A 15,893-nucleotide genomic window follows, 5' to 3' on the forward strand; every position below is an offset into this window, starting at 1 on the left:
GCTCCTAATCACCTTTTCCTCCTACAAGCGCATAGAAATGGATTCCTTGAGGGTCTGCTCCATGATTTTTCCAGGGACTGAAGTGAGGCTGACTGGCCTGTAGTTCCCTGGAACTAGGGTTGATTCAGTACATGGGGCTTGTGAGGTGGAAGCCTGATCTAGCTGTGGTGGGGTGTGTAGTCTAACCCTGATCTGTCTGCCTGGGGGTGGGAGGGGTCAGGGAGGGGCCAGATCCTGATCTAGATGTGTTGCATGGGAGGTTGGCCAAGTAAGGCAGAGTGGCCCAGATCAGGACATGTGGAGGCTTATCTTTGGAAGATTTTTGTAGATTTGCCTTGAGTACAAAGCTTGTGAGCTCAAAAAGGGAATTGTTACTCTGTAGAAAATGTTCTCTTGCTGTTGATTATGTCTCTCTGTCCTTTATCTTTTTCTGCGATCATTCATCCTTGACCAAGCAAGCTGTTGGTCGTATCTTGATGAGACTTGCAGCGTGCAAAGAACACTTTATTTACAGGATTTTCTATAAAGAATTCTATTTATAGTAAAGAACTAACAGTCTTGCTACTGCCATTATGCAATGGTCTGAGGCCTAACATTGTGTGATATAGAGTAAGTCTTCCTAGGAACGTAGCGTTCAGGGACTTTGAATTGAAGGATACAAGTCTGCCACACAAGGAAGTTCCTGATGCCAGACTTCCTGGACAGTACAGTCTCAGGAGGATTTACTTTGCCACATGGTTGATCATGATACTGGAAGAACTTTTTTTCTACCTTTTGCCTTCCTAAAAAAAGGCATGTTTTATTTGGTGGGGTATGTATGCAAGAAAATACAGTATATGGCTCATTCAGTTCAATCTTAGATATAGTTGACAGCTTTCCTATGCCATCAAAAACATCTGTAAATTGATTTTCTATCTGTATAGATTCTTGGCCTTTTAGAGTATAGGCTCTTTTAATTAAGCCTAGGGCTTGACAAGTTTTCAGCCAGTATTGAAACACCGTTCCCAGCTGTGATCACAAATCTTATGTTTTCAAGTTTGTTATTGGTATTTAACTCTAATTATCAAGTAGTGTTTGTTGGAAATGGTTCCCCACCATTTGATTTGAGGTTTACCTGTCTCAACTCTAGCTAGGTAGGCTTTTTCTTTAGCCTCTTAATAGTACAGTCTGAAATTGTCTTCATTCGTGCGTTAGGGCTTAACATGGGTAATAAAAATCTCACTTGCATTCAGTGTAATGGTCTAGTCACTGGAGACATCTGTCTGTTGTATGATTCCTATGAAGAAATCCTCTTTTTTGAAGATAGTGTTGTTGTATTCTTTATGTAATTTTTGTGCTTCATCGCGTGATGGTTTTCACCATTTAAAGCACTCTAATGTCATCACATAATATATATGGGTGACTTTAGAATGTTTTTAAAATGGCAGAAGTCACCTTAATTAAACCTTGTTGTGTGTGTTTTAAATGTAAGGTGAACTGCATAGTGTATCTCAGCCTATCCAGCTCACCTTTATTGCACATGTATTTAACTGGGGCTTTTCAAAGTGGTAATTACGAATTGCTGCCAACAGATGTAGCTAGCTCTGGAGCCCGATATCAGCATGCCTCAAAGCAATTTCCTTTGTGTAATTAAAAAAATAAAAAACTAAACCAAAAATTATCACATTTGTCAGTGTTGTTTGTTATTTACTGAACACCCACCTTTGTGGGAGTGTGGGGTGCAGATTGCACTCCAGGTGCTCCCCCCCACCCGTCCCACCCCAAGGCAGGAAATCATGGGAACACCAAATGGGGCAGTGGTGAGCTGGCAAAGGTACAGCTCAAATGCCAGCTTCCAATGCCCTCCCCTCCTGCCCCTGCCCCTCTCCCCCCGTCCCAGGACCCTTTGCGCCAGAAAGGAGAGGGGGAGATCCAGCATCCCACCTCTGCCCTCCCCCTGGCAGGGCTCCTGATGTGCCTGCTTGAGTGGCATGGTAGGGAGCATGTGATTTGCACCCCCTCCCTCCCTCTTCTACTCCAAGAAGAGTGGTAAGAAAATTACAAATGAGATTGACAAAGTTGATTTTTTTGTTTCTTTATTTTTTTTTAAACCAAAGGAGATTGCTTTTATCACTCACACGTGCATGCGCACATGCACACTCAATTCAGTTAGTCATGAAGATTACTTGTGCATGATGAGTCATTCTAGATTTCCCCAAAGCCTCTGGCTGTATTGTGCAGCATCCAGTGCCCCCTGCCTCCTACTCTACAGAACTACAGTAAGACATGAAACTCACACCACGTCATGGAACGTCTATTAAGTTTTAAGGCACTATACCTAAAGCGCTTTAAGTAAAGCACAAAAATTACAATGCCTTTGGAAATTCCTGCCCTGCACATGTATATGCACCCTTTGCTTGCAGTTGATAAGCTTCATGTTGGAGTAGTGGAAATGCTTGCCTGAAAAGGTATGTTTTCTTTTTACTGTTTGCAACTTGATTTGCTTTCTTATCAAGTCAACCATAGCTGAGTCTTATTTTCCCTCCAAAACTTATGTAACCATGATGATTTAGCACAGTCTGGCTTACTCTAATTGTTTTAGCCAAGTTTAAATATGGTCCCTCCAGCAGTCTTCTTTTAATTCTAGTCTCTGATTCCCACTGTTATCTAGTCTCTTATTGAAGACTAGAAACTCTCCAAAATTGCATATTTGACTTAATATCTTAAAGTAATTTAGAAGAAAATCAAAAGTTTCTCTCCCCCCACCCACCCTTGATTTCTGCACCAAAACTTGTCTCCCTCAAAAGTCGCACTTATTTTAGGCAGGCACAATTCCTCAAATTTAGCTATCACTGTCTGATAATAGGTTTTCTGTCTTACACTCAGTGTAAAATTGTTGAAGTTAGTGCCTCTATTCCATAAATATGGAGAAAAATGGCTACCTTCTGTTTCATTTTTCTATAACTCCACTTGGTTACAGAAATAATTTAAAGTCTTGCCTGAATCTGCTCCAGTCTTCTGTTGCATTTCTGGAGAGGTTCAGCTGTATTGGGACTCCTCACTGCTCCATTCTTTCCCAAAATACAGGTGTGCCATGTTAAACCACTTCTGGTACCATGAGTTATTTGCAAGTTCATCAACGAAGCCATAGTCAGATTTCAGAAGTAGGTTACACTTTATTAATTTACATAGTAAACTAAAGAGACAGCAGGGACACAACTCCATTATGCTATTTCTTGGGATCTTTGCTCCTAACCAACTGCCTACAGCCTCTTCAATCACCATGGCTACATTTGTATAAATCTTTTCAAGGGCCACTATCCATACAACTCAACCTAGAAGCAAACATGAGTTCAGTGCTATTTCTGGACATCAAATAAAAGAGTCATGGGTAAACCCAGATTTTGCTTGTAAATGCTCAAATAGGGCACAGCTATAATTTAGGCACTTATGCAAAAAAAAGTAATGCAGATTGACCCTGTTTAGTAGCTAGAAAAAACATGGCTGTACCTCTGGAGGTACTTTGCTATGGGCCATCAAAGTTTCCTAGACAGTAAGACAGGCAGCAGCATAGTGATGCAGCCATCTGCCCAAGACACAGGGGCAGCAGCCGCTTCCAGTTGTTGCCATGCATGCCAGTGCAATTACATAGTTGCCAGCACTAATCCTTCCCCCCTAGCCACTCCCTACCCTAATTACATTATTGGACTGAGGCTTCTGTATGTGCTGACCTATGGTCAAATATCAAAATACCTACTTCACATGTTTTAGGAGGCTTCTACACCCCATTTTACTTCTTCATATCTTAGATGTTTGCAGAGTACACCTAACATCTGACCAACAACACTGAGTTCCACATAAAATGCAGCACCTCATAGTCACTCCTGAACACAGCTTGTAGTGGTGCCCACTTCTTCCATAGTACCCTAATTGTTATCAGGGGAGACCTGGGTTGTAGGCCATTCTTATCTTGAGGGATTTGAACTGTGCAGAAGAGTACTATCACCAAAAGGTGATAAAGAGGGCTGGCTGGTATAAACCTTCCACCTTTTCTGTGAATCTCAGTAACTGGGCTGCCCAGAGAGTACAGTCTATGGGGCCAGGAAAAGGGAGCCTAACTTTATAACTCATTTTTAAGGGACCACTGTGGGTAGGAAACAGGGATTTTTTCCTGGTTCTGGTACCAGCTCTGAGGTTCATTTTACATTATTCATCATTTAAATAACCAGAACTGAACCTAGCAGCAAGGATTGGAATCCAGCCCCAGATTTCCTGGGTGAGGCTCTAACCTCTAGGCCCTTGTGCAAAAATAACATTCTCCCCAAAAACATCTTTGAAAGTGACTGAAGTCACTGCTGCTGCTCACATCACCAACTGCTCAGGGAGGTGCCTCCCCGCTGAGCATTCTGGATCCTGAGATAAGAGGTGCCTAATATGCAGCCCTAAATTATATACCAGCAGTCCTCAGACTTACAACACAGTTGGTTCCTGAAAACTGCATCTTAAGTTGAAACGTTGCAACTCAGAACTAATTTTCTCATAGAAACAATGTTATAAATGGGGGATTGGTTCCTGAACCAAGGCCCGATACCCTATTTTCACTAAAAATACCCCAGAATTTTGTACTCAGTCAATTATAGATGAGTAATATAGCTACATTAATATATTTATATTGTAAATAGCAATCATATTGATTTGGAAGGACTTCTTTGAGGTGACTTTGATGGACTTTTTGAAGGGCTCTTGGTTGGACTTTTTGAAGGGTTCTTGGCTGGAGTCTTCTCAGGAGTCTCGGCTGCAGTTTTTTCTGGAGCCTCGTCTGCTTTCTTAAAGAAAGTTTCCAAGGAAGTTTGGACAGATGTTCTCCAGGGAGATGAGTGACACAGCGAACTTGTTCGCTGTTGTGTAATCATGTTGGATCAAATGTTGTAAAGTCGAAACTGATGTCATAAAGTTGAAACAGGGTGTCAATTTATAAACGTTGTAAGTGCAAAACGTAACTCAAAACATTGTAAGTTGAGGACTGCCTGTACTTAAGTTGTGAGATGGAGGAATGGAAGTTCAGACACAGCTCTGTACTTTCAATTTCCAGTAGTGGGCTTGCTGAAGGCACCTCCCTGCTTAGGACCAGGGTACTTGGGAACATCTGTTCAGTAATCCCTAGGTACATCTACATGAGATCTGTCCCTAAAAGTTTGCAAGGGTATTGTATGGAACTGGAAAGATTATGGAGTGCAGTTGTCCCTTTGACTCCCACTAAACCAACTCTTAAAGCAAGGGCGGCCAATTATTTTGGGCGGAGGGCCACTTACTGAGTTTTGGCAAGCCATCGAGGGCTGCATGACAGGCAGCCAGGGGAAGATAAATATTCATTTTCTAAATTTTTTAGGGGCCCCAAGGGCCACATAGAATGGCCTGGAGGGCCGCATCTGGCCTGTGGGCCACATTTTGCCCATCTCTGTCTTAAAGTCAAATAACCCATCTCATACACTTTCATCTACAAAACTTCAGTAGGTATTTTTGCCATTTCAGATGTACAAAACTAGTTCATATTATCTGTAGCAATGAATGCAAATGCCATTTTCACAAACTCTCTTTTTTATTCTTGATGCAGTCATCATTATCTATACTTTGGTTCTTAAGTTTCTGTCCAGTAATGTGACATTTTGTCCTATGCATCAGACATATGCACCATCTGTATATGGTAAATTGTCATTATGCTATTTTCTAACATTTTCTGTTGTTCTACTGATGCAGCTTAGTTTTGCATTTACAACACTAACTGCAGCTATGGAGCTGAGGCCTGAACATTTTTATAGCCTATCACTCCCAAATCCTTTTTCTAATGAGTATTTAAAGCTCAACTTTAGTGCACAAGTCTTTCACAATTTTGGTAATGACGGAAGTTAAAGATAAAAAATAGCGGCCATGTTTACTCAAATTTAAGATGATCCCGAGTTTAAGATGACCCCCCAATAATTAGTTTCTATACATGGAAAATAGTAACAGGGTGGCCTGTTCCCTTAAGAGAAGGCAGCTAGTTAGACTGAAGGGCTGCAACTGGAGGAAGGCTAATGAAGGTGTGGCTTGCTGGGAATTAAAAACCCTAGCAAGCAGAATCAGTAGGAGGACTATAGGATAAGCACCAGAGGCAGGAAACCTTTGTGCTAGAAGGAGAGCAAGTCTGGGAAAGAAGACTGAAGCCATAGTGGACTCATGTCAGGGACCAACACAATAAGGTTTCTTTTTGTTTGCTTAATTTGTTTGTTGAAGGACTTATCTATAACTGGGGCAGGCTGAGAGGTGCTCTAGGCAGCACAGGCCAGCAGGGTGGGAGACTATGTAGTACTAAGGGTGCTGAGAGATGCTCATGGAAGGGACAAAACCTGCTTGAAAGGCCCTGAGGCTGCAATCTGCTACAATAAGTTATAAATGTGTTAGATTTTTCCATGTATATAAGCAGATGGCAGGAGGTGCTATCCATGGCTCCAAACCTATCCTACACTGTGGCCCATGCCTCACAGATGGCATCCAAATTATGCTTGCTCCCCGGTCTGAGGCTGGGGCAAACATAGTCCACCTCTGGGCTCCATTCATGCTCACACACACTTCACCCCACTCTCACAGGGGCCTCTCGCATACCACCCATCACCAGGCCACTCTCTACTGCCTTGCTTCACTGAGTGACGTACTTTGGGTCATCAGGCTTCACTACTTGCACTCTGGTACTTGCACTCACACACAGCCCTTTAGTTCCCTTGAGGTACTCTACTCTACATAGCTAGACCCTATGGCAAATACTGGGCTGACTCTGCCCCAAGCCCCTCACTGGGTGCCTTGATTCTACTCTCACCCACAGGGGTTGGCCCATGTACTATCCTTCCAGCTGTCCTCACTGTCCTATAAGTACTCCCCTGGTGCAGCCCTTCAAGCCTCTCTCAGTAGCCCTACTCTGCACCCCACACACACAGTCTTTCAAGTGCCCCTTTTGCACCCTACTCTGTGTGGGCCCTCACAATAACCTTATACCACAACATTGCCCCTTCTGGGGCCTGCAGGACCCTTTGTCCCTGCTGGGCTGAGGTGCCTACTAATGGGAACTACTCCCACAGCTCTCACCAATTACCCACCAGATGGTGGAGAATTTAAGGCCTTTCATCCACTTTTCATCAAGAGGGGTGCCTGGTCTGGTATTTCTTGGGGGATGTCCCACCACAGACTGCTCCACCAGCCCCCCCTTACCTGGCAGGCTGCAGTTTTAGGTCATGCCCAGAATAACCTTATACCACAACATTGCCCCTTCTGGGGCCTGCAGGACCCTTTGTCCCTGCTGGGCTGAGGTGCCTACTAATGGGAACTACTCCCACAGCTCTCACCAATTACCCACCAGATGGTGGAGAATTTAAGGCCTTTCATCCACTTTTCATCAAGAGGGGTGCCTGGTCTGGTATTTCTTGGGGGATGTCCCACCACAGACTGCTCCACCAGCCCCCCCTTACCTGGCAGGCTGCAGTTTTAGGTCATGCCCAGGACCAGGAGCCACCGTACCAGCCCATAGCTCCTGCCTTTACCTCCAGGATGTTCCAGGAGCAGCAGCTCAGCCTGTTGTTACCTCCTTACCCTTGGGAAAATACTAGAAAAAATCATTAAAGAATGCATTTGTGAAGGCCCAGCAGGGAAATGATGCTGAAAGGAAATCAGCATGGGTTCAGCACAGATAGATCCTACCTGACAAATCTTACAGCCTTTTATGACCAGGTTATGCACTGCCTTGACACAGGAGCTGAAGCTGATGTCATCTACCTGGACTTTAAGAAGGCCTTTGACACAGTTTTGCATCCTATTCTCATAGGGAAGCTAGCAGGCTGTGGAGTGGATGCTTACAGTCAGGTGGGTGGCCAACTGGCTTAAGGACCATACCTAGAGGGTGGTGGTGGACAGGTCATTCTTAGCCTGGAAGGAGGTTGGCAATGGGGTCCTGCAGGGTTCAGTCCCTGAACCGGTGTTATTTAATATCTTCATCAGCAACTTGGATGAGGGTGCAGAGAGTGCCCTCTCCAAGTTCACAGATGATACCAAGTTATGGGGCAAAGTTAACACACCAGAGGGCAGGGAGCAGATACAGGCTGATCTGGACAGGTTGGATCAATGGGCAGAATGAATTAGGATGCAATTCAACAAAGATAAATGCAAGGTACTCCACCTAGGGAGGAGGAATCCCCAGCACACCTATAGGTTGGGGGATGACCTCCTCTGCAGCTTAGCAGCTGAAAGGGATCTCGGAGTCATAGTTGAGTCCAAGATGAACATGAGCCAGCAGTGTAATGAAGCCATCAACAAGGCCAATCACACCTTGTTGTTCATTAGCAGATGCATGACCAACAGATCTAGGGAGGTGATGCTCCCCCTCTATGCAGCATTGTTCAGGCCACAGTTGGAGTACTGTGTCCAGTTTTGGGCACTGCACTTCAAGAGGGACATGAAGAATCTTGAGAGGGTTCAGAGGAGGGCCACTCACATGATTAGTGGCCTCCGTGAAAGACCCTATGAGGGGAGGTTGAGGGATCTGGATCTCTTCAGCCTTCACAAGAGATGTCTGAGGGGAGACCTGGTAGCATGTTATAAGTTTATCAAGGGAGGACAACAGGGAATTGGAGATATGCTATTTCCCAGAGCACCCCTAGGAGTAACTAGGAATAATGGGTGGAAACTAGTGGAGGGTAGCTTCAGGTTAGACATTAGGAAGACATTTTTTACAGTAAGGGTGGCCAGAATCTGGTATGGGCTTCCAAGAGAGGTGGTACTATTACCTAACTTGGAGGTCTTCAAGAGGAGGCTTGATCGACACCTGGCTGGGGTCATCTGACCTCGGTCCTCTTTCCTGCCAGGGGCAGGAGGTCGGACACAATGATCCTTTGTGGTCCCTTCCAACTCTACAATCTATGAATTTATGAATCCTTGGCTGCCAGCAGCAGACTGCTGGCCCAGCCTGTGTATCTGGGCCCTAAAATGGCTGCCCTAATCAGGCACCTGGCAGCTGCCCACTTCCAGCCCTTAAAGTGGCAGGCATGAAAAGGTACACTGCCACATGTGGGAAAGAGGCTGCAGAGGGGAGATGGTAGAGTGCAGAAATGGTGGGGGCAGAGGGGTGATAGGCCACAGCTGCAGCTGTGGTTATGATCCTGAGCCTGGGTAAGGTCTGGAGCCCAAGCTACAGAAGCTACCTGCTCCCCTCCATTTTCCCCCTCTCCCCACTGCCCTCATACTTGATTGTAAAATAAAGGGCTTTCCCCCATGTTAAATTGGGGGGGGGGGGGCCCCTCATCTTAGAATCAAGTAAACACAGCATTAGTTAATGTAGCCCAGTGGTGCTCAACCTTTTTGTCCAACTAGCCATATGGGCAGTGCTTTGTCTGCAGGCTGGATCTGGCTGGTGGGACAAATTAGAGCCCAGGGCAGGTATGGTAGGCCCCATCCAGATGCATGGAGTGGGGAAGGAGATTTCCCACTCCCAAGGCCCCTCATCTTAGAATCAAGTAAACACAGCATTAGTTAATGTAGCCCAGTGGTGCTCAACCTTTTTGTCCAACTAGCCATATGGGCAGTGCTTTGTCTGCAGGCTGGATCTGGCTGGTGGGACAAATTAGAGCCCAGGGCAGGTATGGTAGGCCCCATCCAGATGCATGGAGTGGGGAAGGAGATTTCCCACTCCCAACCTGGCCCCACAGGAGGAAGGGGCCTTGGACTGGCCCCAACCCATCAAGGGGGAGGGGGCATAGTGTGGACCTGATCCAGGCATGGTGGGGAAAAGGATGTGGCCCAACCCTGATGAAGCTGTGCAGGGAAAGATATGTGGCTTGGCGTAAGACAGAGCTGTCTGGAGGGGAAGGGGCATGGGCTGGCCCTGATCTGGAAGAGAGGGGGTTAGCCCTGTCCCATAGGAGGAAGGGGCCAGGCCACCATGCAGGGCTTGGGGTTTGGGAATTTGCCAGGGAGGAGGGTGGCCGTATTAATGGCCACTGCCCCACAGTACCACATTTTCTGACCCATGGGGAGCCCCACAGGCTGGATGCAATGGCTCCACAGCCACCCCTGATCTAGTCCTTCCCCTTATAAATGCAGGATATACTGTAGGCCTCAATGTAGAGAGCATATAAGACATTGGAATGATAACATATCTGCACTTGATTGAAATCTTATTAATTTGCATTCTCCAAACTGTCTGCCATAATAAAAAAAAATATCTAAACTGCAGTTTCAGCATCAGCACCAACTAGCCTTGCAATTCACTTATAAGCACAGATAAAAGGATACACTGACATTAAGAACAAGTACAGACATTACACTTTTACCAGTAGAGATGATTGAATACCAATCTATACCTATAACATGGGGCAGGCAAAATATGGTTGGTGGGCCTGATCCAGCCCACAAGGCAATTTCATCTGGCCTGCAGGCACCCACCAATTAATTGTACCCTTCTCAGTCCATGTACCTCGCTCCCACCCTTGTGTGTGGGAGGGCTGCAGGCTGGCTGGGGCAGTGAGGTGGTGGGGAGGGCTGTGCTGCCACTACTGCAGCCACCTGGGGACCTGCTTGGCTTCCCCAGCCTCCAATGGCTCCTCCTCCTGTCCCTGTTGCAGCTCACATTGGGCAGAAAATAGGGAAGTGGCGGTGGTGGGCAGGTGGGCTGGGGGGAATTGTAGAGCATGGGCTTAGAGCTGGCGGGAGCTCAGAGCCCGGGACCCACATCCAGGGGGGCAATGGAAGCACGGAGCTCAGGTAGACCCAGTGTAGGTATGAGTATGTGGGGTGTGAGGGAGGGTAGGGGATGTGTGGGTGTGGGGACCCCCCTCACATGCCACCACCATGACATACAGGCCATGCTGCCTGTAGCAGCATCCAGTGGCAGTGGGATTTCAGGTTGTTCATGGCCTGCACTGGCACTGCCACCTGATGGTGCATGGCTCCAGCCAGTTCTGGCATCTGTATGTGGTAGCAAGGAGTGGAGCCAGGTCAACCCACCTGTATCATGTGGGGCTCCCCACAGGTCACATGCAGCTCCCAGGACTCATGCACCACCAGGGAGAAGCCCTGCCTGATAGAGCCAGCTGCCTTCCCTTCTCTCTGCCACGACATGCAGCTGCTGGGACTCTACTGGGAAGCAGGGGGCAGGGTTCCCCTCCACTTCTGGTGGAGTTTGAGGACCTGCACCTGGCATCAGGGAGTGGGGAAGGCAGCTGGCTTCATCACATGGAGCTTCCCCCTAGTGGCACATGAGTGTTGGGAGCTGCATGTGATCCTTGGGGAGCCCTGCACCATAGAGGTGGTTGGGCCTGGCTCCACTCCTTGCTGCCATGTGCAACTGCCACAATTGAGTGGAGCTGCATGCTGCTGGGCGGTAGCACCTGCACAGGCCATGGGCACCCTGAGGGCCCACCTCCAGCTGCTGCTGCAGCCAGCAACAGGAGCTGTGCACCATGGCAGGGATTATGTAGGGAAGTATCCCCATACCCTCTCACCCTTCCTCAGATCCCCAAAATTGCCATAGACCCACACCCTTCCCCCACAACCCCCAGACATGTATACTCACCCCGTGACATACCCTACACTCCCAGCCCCCACACACACACCCCACCATACACATGCAACTAGCTCCCAACAGCACCCCACACACAATATACAAGAGGAAGACTTTATTTTTGAGCTGTTATGCAGTCATCTATATATATACTATGCAAACACAAATAAATCAGGACACTATTATGTCACAATTATAGTGTAACTGTAAATAAATCAGGACACTACTATTTTTTTAAAATAAAACTAAAATATGTTATAGTAGATGTTTGACTTTTAGTATATGATTTCTTTTATTTTTCTGGTTCCAAGGTGGCAACCCTCCTCAAAATAAGTACTTCTGGGAGCAAGGGGAGGGACTTCCAGTCCCAGGATGGTGACTAGGGGGGCATCTGTTAAAGGGCAGGGCTAACCTTGCATCCCTCAACAGCTTATCAAATAATTGCCCACCCCTGCCATAACAGAACAGAAATTCCGTACACATAGGCTGGTTTAAAAATGGCAGAACTTGATCTTAAGTTTGCTCCACCCCAGCACCAAAGGGCAAGTGTGTGTTCTGTTAGCTACCTATCTAAATTATGCCACTCACAGAAAACTGCATAACTTAGATTGATTCCACCTCATGCTTTTTGAAAGTCCTTACCTCTAGCCCAGAGGTTTTCAACCAGGGGTATGCCTTGGGGGTACTTGGGATGGCCTCAGAGGGTCCACCCTCCGGCATGCTCACTGACTGGCCGCAGGGGACCCCCCACCCCTGGTCCCCAATCAGCCACAGAGGACTCCTCCCTCCCGCTCAGACTGGCTGCTGGGGGACCCCCCTCCTGCCCCGCTCATTTGGTCCCCGAGGGACTCCTGCCTTTTCAACCGGCCACCGGGAGTACATTGACCCCAAAAGGTTGTAAACCCCAGCTCTAGCCTACATTGTGCTGACCTCTGGATCATCACTTGCACTTCTTCAAGAGTGTCCTAGGTTCAGGAATAAATATAGGAGGACTTTTTTTTCCTGTGTTGGATAGAAAGTAGCTGTTGTTCAGATATAGATTAATGGAAGCCAATTATGAATTCTTTGTACTCCCCAAACTTTGAACAATTTAACTGAGGGTTTTGAGTATACAGGGAATGCTAGTTTAGCCTGTTAATCTCTAAGGGTGCCTATACATGTGCTCTGACACACTCTGATTAGAACACATTGGAGCAGACTTGATTATCCGAGTCTGCTGGAGTGTTTTAACTCCAGCATGCAGCAGCACCTCATGTATTCTGCCTCCCGCATTTCAAAATGGAGGCAGGGGCACTTTAACAAAAACCCATTGAACAAGCTTTAATTAAAGCGCCCCCACTGCCATTTTGAAATGCAGAATGATGAATACATGAGATGCTGAGGGTGCTTTAATTACAGCTGATCCTGAGAGCTGCTCTAATTAAAATGTCCCCCCTCTTCTGACCCCAGAGCACATGTATGGGCACCCTAGGGTGGCATCTGCTAAAGCTGTTTAAAATACTGATTGCACTTCTAAGCTGATAAGCAGCCTAATCATAACATCATAGCAAATTAGGGTTGGAAGGGACTTTAGCAGGTCATCCAGTCCAACCCCCTGTTCAAAGCAGGACCATCCCCAACTATATCATCCCATACATGGCTTTGTCTAGCCAAGTGTTAAAAACCTCCAGCGATGGAGGCTTTACAACCTCTTCAGATAGTCTGTTTCAGTGCTTTACCGGCCTCCTCATGAGAGTTTTTTCCTAATATCTAATCCAAACTTCCCTTGCTTTTCCCTTGTTGTGAAAGTGGAGAAAAAGCAAGAGAGCTCATCATTGCTCATCAAAACCGTCTGTAAGTACCATCTCCTTCCTGAAACCCCTATTGTTTTTACAAGTAGAGAGGGATCGTATTTGCCCTAGTATGTGCAACTTTTAATGCAGAGCTCCAATTTTATTCTAAATAGTACCTTCCTAATGCTTGATCTCCTTTCCAATATTCATTGCCTCTTACTTATCCAAGTTAAAATGTGTTTTGTGACAGAAAAGCAATAACAGACAACTGTCTTTCTGTAAAATATAGTGAGGTTATTCAGTACAAATGGAATGAACCTCATTTTTTCATTTCAGATCAAAGTAGAAATCTTTTGAAGTTTAGCTATTTGATAAAAAGGGGCTTTATAACAAGCAGATATAGAAGTTAATAGGACATAGAGATATTTTATTAAACTGCAAACCATTATTAATATTGCAGTTTTAACTTGAAAGAAATATGTGAAATGACACCGGAAATTAATTAGATTATTTCATCATTCTTTTACATTATAAACTTTGATACACTTGCATAGATATATAGGTACATTGATAAAAAGACACAAAGACAAACAGAATTTTAATGAGTGGGGAGCTTTTATCTACTATCACTTTGTGACTTAATTTTTTCTGTTTATACTGCCTATTGATTCCAGTTGAAACCTGCTGTTTTAATGTTGTTATTGATATTCTCTCTGGGTTTTCTTCTAATTCTGGCATTGATATTACCTTGATCGGATTTAGTTTATTTGAATTGCCTGTAGGTTTCAGTCTCCGGAGTTTTTCACTGCTTATAGACATGCAAAGATAAAACCTCTCTTTTTATCTAAAAATCCTTGAGAGACTCTGAAAGATACAGCCGTTTTCAGAGAACATTAAAAAGCAAGAGACAACAATCAAAAGGAATATACTTCTCACCCAGCCTATTCAAGACATCATTTTCATCCACCCTGCATATTCTCTGACATACACAGACTTCTAATCTAGTCAGTTCCATTTTACACTGAGAAACTGTGTGTGGAGAAATTGTTTTGTCATAAAGTCACAAGTGGTTCCAAGCTCCATGTCACAGGCTTTACCTTTTAACAGTGTCTGTATTCCTGAGTAATTTGGAAAGGAAAACTGCAGCACGTACCATGGGGTTAGTCACTTATTTGAAATACTGATGAAAGCTTATGTATAATGTATGTTCTTAAAAAAAAAAAAAGGCAACCCCCCAACAATTTAAAGTGAATTTCTCCGTATTTCCATCAGAGAATGTAAAATGTATGATCATTGGTGAGGGCAATTCAGGAGGCTGGGCTGTGGAGCAGGCTAAGGGGAACGTTCAGGCTTGATACAGTAGACAATTGCTTTCACGCTTTTCTTGAGCTTCAGAGATGGAAAGAAAACAAATAATTTTCAAAACAGAAATTCAAGCAACGTTACTTTTAAACACGTGGCCTTTAGATTGTTAAAAGTGCCTTTCACATTGTTAAAAGTTCCTCTTAAAAGTAATAAAACACCGTTCTAATTTTTAATCTTTTTATTTTTAATTTGTTGGCTCTTTTTCTTCTTTTGACTAGGTATTTCTTCTGATCTTTTGGCTTCATTGCAACCTTCATTCTCATTCCTTGCTGTAGGCTTGGCGTTCCTTCTCCTCTCTTTACGCTGGCTCCTTTGTCATCTCATATGATATTGAATAGTCTGAGCAATAATTAACATTTTAGAAGCTGTAATTAAACCCAAGTACACAGTATTACCTTATGCATGAACATGTGCTTCAGTTAAGCATTGTGACATGTTTCCACAGTACAGATATCACTGATCAGCTATTTAGACAATTTAGAAGTTTATGGCACACTTTAAAATCTAACACAAAGCCTATGCAATGCAACCTATATACACTTGCATATATACACTTTCACCTATATACAGTGAAAGTTGTTTATAAAGCCCTGAATTTTCATGACATCAACAGAGATTTAAGTAGTGGGAGATAGGAGCACCTATACCTACAACCTTGTCCCTTCAATATGGTGATGGAGGAATGATGTCTACAATGAAAGTATTGCTCCTTCAGGGAAGACAATGGTGAGCAGTGAGAACTTGGGGTTTGTGTTGATATGTTGCCTGTAGCTTGGCACTGAAAGAGTTTTATGCTTACAGCTGGGGCAATGAAGTGGGGAGGACAAAGAAGTGGAGCTGGATCCCCGCTTTGATCCACCCAAAGCTTAAAACCAACTGCCTGGCAGTGGCAACAGTATTTCTATTCAGGTAGCATAGAGGGAGTCCTTTGACTTCATTACTTACAACCTACCTGATTCCTTCCAAACTCTTCATTCCACAGGTGTTAATGACCCTCTCTCCTTTTTTTTAATGGCCTTAACATAATCAAGCTATTCTTTCTTCTGCAGTTCTGCTGCTTGTTAGCTGCTCCTGATAATGTAGCTCCCATTTCGCAGCCCTGCAGAATGTTTTTTAACTCTAGCTGAAAGCACTAACTCAGGTGTGGAAACATTAATTCAGGTGAATAGTAACACAGGTGTGGAAATAACTTTCAG

The sequence above is a fragment of the Alligator sinensis genome, unplaced genomic scaffold (genome assembly GCF_000455745.1).
Source record: "Alligator sinensis unplaced genomic scaffold, ASM45574v1 scaffold126_1, whole genome shotgun sequence".
NCBI lineage: Eukaryota > Metazoa > Chordata > Crocodylia > Alligatoridae > Alligator > Alligator sinensis.